General features: G+C 46.5%; 1 protein-coding gene across 1 annotated transcript in view; it reads left to right on the forward strand.

The window, feature by feature from the left end:
• Positions 1–298: 298 nt before the first annotated feature.
• Positions 299–10,632, forward strand: part of CDC42SE1 (CDC42 small effector 1) — a 69,792-nt gene continuing 59,458 nt past the window's right edge. The window contains exon 1 of the mRNA XM_077464114.1: positions 299–438. The gene's annotated coding sequence lies outside the window, so the exon portion shown is untranslated. The remainder of the gene's footprint in view (positions 439–10,632) is intronic.

Genomic DNA, 10,632 nt, shown 5'->3' on the forward strand with positions numbered 1-10,632 from the left:
CGCCGCTGGACGCGTCCTTTTAAATTCTGAATTCTAACAACAGGTCTACTTTCAGTCTTGACCCTAAAGGGGACATTTTTATTTTATTTTTTCCTTTCTCAGGAAGACCGGAGTTTCAGTGTAAACGCTCTTTGAGAAGAAAGTTTCCCAGCAGTAGAAAAAAAAAAAAAAAAGTAAAGTTTTGGAAGCTATCCACCCCCTCCCCCCCCTCTTTTTTTTTTTTGGGGCCTGTAGTTCCTCTGTCGGCCATAGAGAGCGCTCTGGAGCCGCCTTCTCTCATCTGAGCAAACAGACTAAAGTATTTCCTTATTCTCGCAGGAACCACACCTCGTTGGCTGAGGATCTGAACTCAACAGCAACTTTAACCCAGCTACCGAGAGGAGCCACACCGCCAGGGACCAGCCACCGAGGGGGGGTCCACCGTCTGCCAACGCCAAGGTAGGGCCCTTTTGCAGCTCTTTTTTTTTTTTCATAAATTCAAGCCGGCCAATCGCCTGCCGGACCTTCTGTCCATTGCAACAAAGTTGCGCCTTGCAGACGTCTGATTTCCTGAGCTGTTTGTGGAATGTCATTCGAACGACGAAGAATGTTTCCAGGGGTAGGTAAGAAAATCGGTGCCACCGATTGGCCGGACCGCGCTCTGTCCGGCGATTGAAAGCTCTCCAATCCGTCTGATCTGAGACTTTGCTGGATTGTTTTGATTCTGACTTCACCTGCATAGAACTAGTGTGTGGAATTAATGTGGCGTGGTATAGCGCCAAAGGATGGCTGGGGCTTGTAGTGCAACGCACAAGTTACTTTAACCGTCGACAGATTATCGTATTTTATTAATTATTAATGTATTTTGTAATCCTGTTATATAAGGACAGCAGATCTGTCCCCTACTGCATCGCCAAATCCACTGACTACCCCCCTCCTTCTTCTAAAGCTGGCCACACGTTATACAATCTGTTTGTGCAATCTCCTTTTTAGATCTACCAAAATTTGAATGGATAGTTTAGCTTTGTTCCTCATGTTAAACGGTTTTTGGTGAATCTAAAGAAGATTGTACAATCAGATTATATAGTGTACAGTCAACCTTAAGCTGGCCATACGCTTTTTAATTTGATTGTACAATCTCCTTTTACTATCCACTATGTAGCATTAGGTCCAGCCTGATTGCATACCAATTGAATATATTGTGTAGGCTTGCCCCTGTATTAGGTCTTTATATTGGCTAGCTTAGGTAGGTCTTTATATTGGCTAGCTTAGGTAGGTCTTCCTATTGGATAGCTTAGGTAGGTCTTCCTATTGGATAGCTTAGGTAGGTCTTCCTATTGGATAGTTTAGGTAGGTCTTCCTATTGGATAGTTTAGGTAGGTCCTCCTATTGGTTCGTTTAGGTAGGTCTTCCTATTGGTTAGTTTAGGTAGATCCTCATGTTGGATGGCTTAGGTAGATCCTCATGTTGGATGGCTTAGGTAGATCCTCATGTTGGATGGCTTGGGTAGATCCTCATGTTGGATGGCTTAGGTAGGTCCTCATGTTGGATGGCTTATGTAGGTCCTCCTGTTGGATGGCTTAGGTAGGTCCTCCTGTTGGATGGCTTAGGTAGGTCCTCCTGTTGGATGGCTTAGGTAGGTCCTCATGTTGGATGGCTTAGGTAGGTCCCCATGTTGGATGGCTTAGGTAGATCCTCCTGTTGGATGGCTTAGGTAGGTCCTCCTGTTGGATGGCTTAGGTAGGTCCTCCTGTTGGATGGCTTAGGTAGGTCCTCCTGTTGGATGGCTTAGGTAGGTCCTCCTGTTGGATGGCTTAGGTAGGTCCTCCTGTTGGATGGCTTAGGTAGGTCCTCCTGTTGGATGGCTTAGGTAGGTCCTCCTGTTGGATGGCTTAGGTAGGTCCTCCTGTTGGATGGCTTAGGTAGGTCCTCCTGTTGGATGGCTTAGGTAGGTCCTCCTGTTGGATGGCTTAGGTAGGTCCTCCTGTTGGACGGCTTAGGTAGGTCCTCCTGTTGGATGGCTTAGGTAGGTCCTCCTATTTCACAGTATAGGTAGATCTAAGATTGATTGTACAGAGATTGTACCATGTATGGTGACCCTTAGACTGTATAATGCATGGACTGGCCTGAACTACCCAGTTTGTTTCCAATCAGGTTCCACGATCGCTGCTAAATCTTATGGTGTTCATGCTCACTTTGATTTCTTTTCTGATCAATCTCTCTTGATAAGAATAATCAATCTATAGATCTACCAAAACTATGTAATATCAGAATCTTGTGTTTGTGGTCACCGACCATCAATCTTTCCCAATCCTAGAGACCGCCACCACCTGGTGTTTTGCGGATGGATGCCAACCACCACCTTCTATAGTCAAAGCAGAAGCAACCATTCGTATAACCGAGCAGCCAGATGACAAATGTTCTCCAGGTTGGCAGATTCGAATCTGCTTCCCATTCTTCCTCATTCATTGCATTGATGTGGCTACACGATTGTCAGGGGGGGTTAGATCGTATAGCCGGTCGAAAATAATTTGAGTCGTACTGTGGAAGTTATTTAAAGGATCACTCCGCCCCAAAAAATCTTTGATCTTTGGTGGACGCGAAAGCGTTACACCCCTATTACAGACTGCTCTATCTCTCTGGAACTCTATCGGTGAGATCTGTGCGCCAAATTCCCAACTCTGTGCAACTTTTATTTTATGTAATGGAGATGGCACAATCCAAAGTGGGTGGGGTCAGCCAAAGCTCCAAGGTGGGCAGGAACTTAAGGGTGGGTGGGAACTACTGCTGGAGTCCCAAGGGCATTAGATGACTTCGACCCACCCGCCACTTTTTAAGGCGGACTAACCCTTTAACAGCTCGACGGTGAGAGATCGGTGATGTCACTATCTGAAAATACCATACCCGAGGGAGGTACTATGTGCCCACAGTCATCAAACTACCGATCGATATCTTAAATTTAAAGTCTTGTTTAACTCAAATGTATATAAGCTGAAATCCCCCCCCCCCAAAAAAAAATCACCATTAGTAATTAATGCAGCTAGTACACAAACCTGACACTGTCTTTATAGTGGCCTGCTGTAGAAAACTTGGGAGGGGGGAGGGAGAGGCAGCAAACTGAGCTGCCCATTCATTGATGGTGGACATCCTCACAAATGGGAGAGGTAAAGTAACTCGTTAACGTGCTGCAGAACCGTCACCATCCAATTAGAAGGCTTCCTCTACAGTGAAGGTCCTCAACCTCAACAACTCAACTCAACCTCCTCCAATGACAAACATAGAAATTTTATTAAATGTGATTAAGTGGTGCGTCGTGTGGTACCTTCAGCCAATGAGGGGGGCAAATAGGAACTGCTGCTCTTCCCTGTTATAGCCAACCAGAAGCCCAACGGGTTGGCCTTGGGCCTAAATGGTAGCCCTTGGATGATGTAGACTGCTCTGATGGGAAAACATGTTGGTTGGTGATGTCATACGTCGAGCTTGCAATTTTTGGAAACCACAATGCAGCTGGGGGCTGCGTGTCTGTACAAGCCGACCTTGGGCGAAGCGGAGGCGCTGCAGGAGCTTGAGTGTCAGAAGAACCGTCCAATGCCGAGTGCCGTCTTACTTTACAAACGTCCATCAAAGGATCCTTCCAGAAAAAAACAACATGAGACGCTTGTGGTTTCTTTTATCTCTCAGGAAATCTTTCAGTGAGATCCCCCGTTATGAGGGGTTCCCACCATCCTTATGCTGAGTTCCAGGAACTGTACTCCTGCTTTACCCATTATGAGGGGTTCCCACCATCCCTGTGCTAAATTCCTGGGTCTGCACATCTCCTATTCCCATTATGAGATGTTCCCACCATCCCTGTGCTGAGTTCCCGGGTCTGTACACCTGCTGTGCCCATCATGGGGGGTTCCTACCATCCCTGTGCTGAGTTCCCTGGTCTGTACACCTGCTGTGCCCATCATGGTGGGTTCCTACCATCTATGTGCTGAGTTCGCTGGTCTATACACCTGCTGTGCCCATCATGGGGGGTTCCTACCATCCCTGTGCTTAGTTCCCGGGTCCCTGTGCTTAGTTCCTGGGTCTGTACACGCGCCCTGCCCATTATGAGGAGTTCTCACCATCCCTGTGCTGAGTTCCCGGGTCTGTACACCTGCTGTGCCCATTATGAGGAGTTCTCACCATCCCTGTGCTGAGTTCCCAGGTCTGTACACCTGCTGTGCCCATTATGAGGAGTTCTCACCATCCCTGTGCTGAGTTCCCGGGTCTGTACACCCGCTGTGCCCATTATGAGGAGTTCTCACCATCCCTGTGCTGAGTTCCCGGGTCTGTACACGCGCTGTGCCCATTATGAGGAGTTCTCACCATCCCTGTGCTGAGTTCCCAGGTCTGTACACCTGCTGTGCGCATTATGAGGGGTTCCCACCATCCCTGTGCTGAGTTCCCAGGTCTGTACATCTGCTGTGCCCATTATGAGATGTTCCCACCATCTCTGTGCTGAGTTCCCGGATTTGTACACCTGTTGTGCCCGTTGTGAGGGGTTCCCACCATCCCTGTGCTGAGTTCCCGGATTTGTACACCTGTTGTGCCCGTTGTGAGGGGTTCCCACCATCCCTGTGCTGAGTTCCTAGGTCTGTATAATTGCTGTGCCCATTATGAGGCGTTCCCACCATGTATATAGCTACCAGTGGGGTTACAAGTCAAAGTATGGCCTGTATAATTTGTAGACCGCTACTGGGGGGGGCAACAAGTCCAAGCATTGTATTTTGAGACTTGTGGCTCTTTAGTTGCATAACAACGTACATCATTCGGGCTGGGACTAGTAGTCCCCTAGTCTTGTTAGATGCAGGAAATGCTAGCCTTGCAGTCCCCCAAGTCAGATAACAGCATGCACCAGTTATGCTGGGACTTGTAATCCTCCAGTTGTAAAATACACAGTGGAATCTCACTTCCTGTATTGGGGCTAAGAGTCGTCTGGTTACACTATAGCCAGGCCATGCTGTTTCCCACTACCTGAAATGACAGCCATAGGCGCCCGTCCCCCATCCCCCCCCCCACAAGTCTTACCTCCATATACAGTATTTCCATTTACCTCAATGACTCAATAAGCCGAACACAATCCTGTTCAGTTCACAACTCATCCAGATTATTTTATTTAAATTTTTTTCATTACACAAGCTCGAGGATTTTTTTATTTATTTTTTCCCTCTTCCACATTTTTCTGATTTAATGAACTCGCACACCTTCAACCAGTCAAGGACACAACGGATAAGCCAGCAGGGCGGGCCCTTTAGTTAAATGAAAGGCAGGAGAGCGAGAGGAAAAGTGAAAGGTATGAACAGTCAATAGGTGTCATTTGTTTCCACTGGAATCAAAGTGAAATTTCCAGTTTGGAGCCCTGAGGTCATCTAATAGTCACTTAATTTCTTGTTTGGAAGATTATTCCGTCTTATTGTCAGTTCTTGGCAACCGTGTTAAAAAAAAAAAAAAGTTTTCATCTGCGCATACAATTCAGGGACCATTGCATTTTCTCCTTTTTTATTTTTATTTTTATTTATTTTTGTATATATTTTTTTCCCTTTTTAAATATTTGTTTTCTCCCCTTTTATTTATTTATTTTTTCTTTTCCTTTATAACATCACCAAATAATCACAACAAACGACCAAGGTCATTATTATACCCTATTATTTATTATTATTATTATTATTATTATTATTTATATTTATTATAACTGTAACCAGTGCCAGGACAAGGTCATCCAGCGCCCAGGGCAAAGATGCCAAACCTACACCCCCCCCCCCCCCCATTCCCTTCCCTTAGAGTTAGCATTGATGTTGCTGACACTACTCCAGTCAGCCTTGTAACAGAAGCAACTGGCACATGGCGCCCCCATCCCTCCAATAAACCATTGCGCCCAGGGCAGGCTTCCCTTCTGGCCACCCCTTGCCCCGGCCTTGACTGCAACACGAAAAATGTATCTCTATATTTAGCCCATTGGCCCTCAGTTACTTTTTTTCAGGGCCTGACCATTTAGAGACCCTTAGGCCGCGTACACACGCGGGGACTGTTCGCTCAACTTTGTCCGCTGAACAGTGTTTCGGCAGACAGTCCGCTCGTGTGTGGGCTTCAGCGGACAGTTTCAGCGGACAGTCTGACGAACAAAGTTTTTCGGAAATTCCGTAAAACTGTCCGCTGAAACTTGGTTTGAGCGGACAGTCCGCCCGTGTGTAGGCTTGTTCGTCAAACTAAGTTCCGTGCATGCTCAGAAAGGATTTACACGGCGAAGGTTGCATTGCAGTGTATAGGACGTCGTATTTCTAGTCCCGTCGTACGTGCTGTTCACGTCATCGCGCAAGTTTCAGCGGACTGTTCGTTCGTCATGTGTGGCCAAGTCCGTCCATGCTAATTTTGAGCGGACTGTCCGCTCAAACTGTTTGACGAACAAAGTTGGGCGAACAGTCCCCGCGTGTGTACGCGGCCTTACAAAATTCAATAATAAAAATCTGGTACAAGAGATTTATTTGTGGTACCCTTGCATCAATTGTGTTCTAGTGGTGCTCTCTCCCACTGGCTCATTCCATGCCTAGGTGAGGAAGTTCCTTTTGGCCACCCACAGCCTCAGGGGATACGTGTTAAACATCTCAGGAGGTTTAAAGGACCAGTCTTCCCGCAGTCTTAATCTTGCGTATTTGCAGTAAAGGAGGCCGGCTGTGAGACATCGGAAGATGACAGCCGGAATGCAAGATGGTGGCATGGAAAATCAGAAGTCATGTGTGGAAGAAGACCGGGGTTGGACTTCATTGGCTTGTAAGTTGGTATTTCACACCTAAGCAATTTGAAGCACGTTTCCTAAAAGCGATTCAATGCTCAACATCAAGATTCCCATTGTATTAAATGGTGCCCTTTCACCCCTGAGCGCCTTTTGAAGGTTGTCACTCGAAGTTCGAAAAAGTACACAATCTTCTTTAAGGCCGTGCGTTTTTACTATAGACCAGTGGTCTCCAAATTGTGGCCCTTTTGCTTGCCTTGATCTGGCCCTTGGTGCCCTGTTCTTCCCACTGACATCAAAGATGAAGCACCATTCCTTCCACTGACACCAACAGTAGGGCACTATTCCATCCACTGACACCAACAGTAGGGCACTATTCCATCCACTGACACCAACATTAGGGCACTATTCCATCCACTGACATCAACAGTAGGGCACTATTCCATCCACTGACACCAACAGTAGGGCGCTATTCCATCCACTGACACCAAAAGTAGGGCACTATTCCATCCACTGACACCAACATTAGGGCACTATTCCATCCACTGACACCAACATTAGGGCACTATTCCATCCACTGACACCAACATTAGGGCACTATTCCATCCACTGACACCAACATTAGGGCACTATTCCATCCACTGACACCAACATTAGGGCACTATTCCATCCACTGACACCAACAGTAGGGCACTATTCCATCCACTGACACCAACAGTAGGGCACTATTCCATCCACTGACACCAACAGTAGGGCACTATTCCATCCACTGACACCAACAGTAGGGCACTATTCCATCCACTGACACCAACAGTAGGGCACTATTCCATCCACTGACACCAACAGTAGGGCACTATTCCATCCACTGACACCAACAGTAGGGCACTATTCCATCCACTGACACCAACAGTAGGGCACTATTCCATCCACTGACACCAACAGTAGGGCACTATTCCATCCACTGACACCAACAGTAGGGCACTATTCCATCCACTGACACCAACAGTAGGGCACTATTCCATCCACTGTCACCAACATTAGGGCACTATTCCATCCACTGACACCAATGATGGGGCACTGTACCTCCCACGGTCACTGACAATGGGGCACTATTCCATCCACTGACACCAACATTAGGGCACTATTCCATCCACTGACACCAACATTAGGGCACTATTCCATCCACTGCCACCAACATTAGGGCACTATTCCATCCACTGACATCAACAGTAGGGCACTATTCCATCCACTGACACCAACAGTAGGGCGCTATTCCATCCACTGACACCAACAGTAGGGCGCTATTCCATCCACTGACACCAAAAGTAGGGCACTATTCCATCCACTGACACCAACATTAGGGCACTATTCCATCCACTGACACCAACATTAGGGCACTATTCCATCCACTGACACCAACATTAGGGCACTATTCCATCCACTGACACCAACATTAGGGCACTATTCCATCCACTGACACCAACATTAGGGCACTATTCCATCCACTGACACCAACAGTAGGGCACTATTCCATCCACTGACACCAACAGTAGGGCACTATTCCATCCACTGACACCAACAGTAGGGCACTATTCCATCCACTGACACCAACAGTAGGGCACTATTCCATCCACTGACACCAACAGTAGGGCACTATTCCATCCACTGACACCAACAGTAGGGCACTATTCCATCCACTGACACCAACAGTAGGGCACTATTCCATCCACTGACACCAACAGTAGGGCACTATTCCATCCACTGACACCAACAGTAGGGCACTATTCCATCCACTGTCACCAACATTAGGGCACTATTCCATCCACTGACACCAACGATGGGGCACTGTACCTCCCACGGTCACTGACAATGGGGCACTGTATGAACAAACAAAAAACTCCAAAATCTACTAAAAACACCTGCGCTCAAATGTGAAAGGAGGGCTTAAGTCAGCAGCTACAGTGCTGAGAGCTGGTGGCCTTTAGATTTCCCATAGCCGGGTGAAGTTCCTCTTTAATCCTTTTACCGTAATCAGTATTTTTAAAATATATTAGGTTTCCGTCCCTTTTCTGTATACCAAGTAGGTACAACCTCATCGTTTAGAATGATAAAACGTATCCGTCTCCCTATTAAACCACTTACCCATACTCGACACCAGCTCTATAAAACATACTTTTTCATCGGCGGCTACAATTCAGAGATCAGAAAATATTTTCCTCCCTTTTTAAGCTAATATTTATTTAAGAAAATATGCAAACATGGTAATCCAGTGAGGAGTTTGGGATGACTGTTGACTGATATGTATTTTGTAGCGTGAAGGCAATAAAGACATCAATTGGAATGTAGAAAAATATATAAAGTTGATCAACTTTGACCAACTTCTTGAAAACAATCAAAATGAGGTCAAGTGATTTCTAATGGGCAATGAGCTTATCGGCTCTCATGGAGTTGGGTTTACAGAGAATTGTGCCGATTCGCAATGGTTGGATGTTTCCCGGCAAACTGTCAACTTGCTCTTTGGGTGAACTGGTAAAAGGGCCCTTTTACCCCTTATCGACCCAGCGGTCCTCCTTCTGCCAAACCTTTGAACCCCTTACCAACCCAGTGGTTCTACTGCCAAACCCTTAGTAGTCAAGGTCCGCTCCCCGAAGCATGGACCAGTAGGCAAGCATTTACACGGTGCCAGGCCTTATGGGACTCATGTTGTAGATACCCTTTTTTTTGGCTTTTCCTAGGTATTATTTGAATTTGGGCTAGCATGAGATGATGGCCCGTGCTACAAAGACTGACTGCTAGGGGGTCCAACAGACTCCTAGTCACTGCCAGCCGGTGAACTAGGGTTAATAATCTGTTCTGTGTAGCAGGTTGGCCAAGCCAAGGGAAGCCCAGAAGACCTCTGAGGATATTTTTTCAAATGCTCTAAATCTGTCCTTTGAACCCCTTACCAACTTAGCGGTCCTCCGAATAACCAAACCTTTGAAACCCTTACCAACTCAGCGGCCCTCCTACTGCCAAACCTTTGAACCCCTTACCAACTCAGCGGCCCTCCTACTGCCAAACCTTTGAACCCCTTACCAAATCAGCGGTCCTCCTATTGCCAAACCTTTAGTACTGAAGGTCCACTCCCCAAATACTGAGCCAAGTAAGCAAGAATTGATAACATGGTGCAAGGCCTTGTGGGGCTCATTATGATGTAGATAGCTTATTTTTTTTTTTTTTTTTTTGGCTTTTCTAGGTTTTATTTGGATATGGGCCAACATGGGAGGGCTGATGGCCAGTACTACTTTCTGGGAGAAGACTGAGTGCTATGGGATCCAAAAGACCCATATTCACTTCCAGCCAGTGAACTGGGGCAAATAGTCTGCTCTGTGTAGCAGGTCGGCCATGCCAGGGAAGGCCTAGAAGACCTTTCAGTGGATATTTTCTCAAATTCTCTCCATCTGTCCTTTAAACCCCTTACCAACTTAGAGGTCCTCCTACAGCCAAACCTTTGAACCCCTTATCAACTCAGCAGTCCTCATTCTGCCAAATATTTGAACCCCCACCAAATTAACGATCCTCCTACTGCCAAAGCTTTAGTAGTGAGGGTTTTTTTTTCTCTAATACTGAGTAAGTAGGCAAGCATTGATAAAATGGTGCAAGGCCTTATGGGGGTCGTTATGATGTACTGTAGATACACTTTTCCTAGGTTTTGTTTGAATTTGGGCCAGCATGAGGGGGCTACTTTCCGGGAGAAGACTTGACTGCTTGTCCGTGTAGCAGGTTGGCCAAGCCAAGGGAGGCCCAGAAGACCTTTCAAAGGATATATATTTTTTTTAAATTCAAATCTTTTGCTCAATGTTTTCAGTTTCTTTTCATTTTGGAGATCTCTGGTGCTTAGTTGAGAAGGATTAGTG

The sequence above is a fragment of the Lithobates pipiens genome, unplaced genomic scaffold (genome assembly GCF_037356315.1).
Source record: "Lithobates pipiens isolate NorthernLeopardFrog02 unplaced genomic scaffold, aLitPip1_a1.2 Scaffold_30, whole genome shotgun sequence".
Taxonomy (NCBI): domain Eukaryota; kingdom Metazoa; phylum Chordata; class Amphibia; order Anura; family Ranidae; genus Lithobates; species Lithobates pipiens.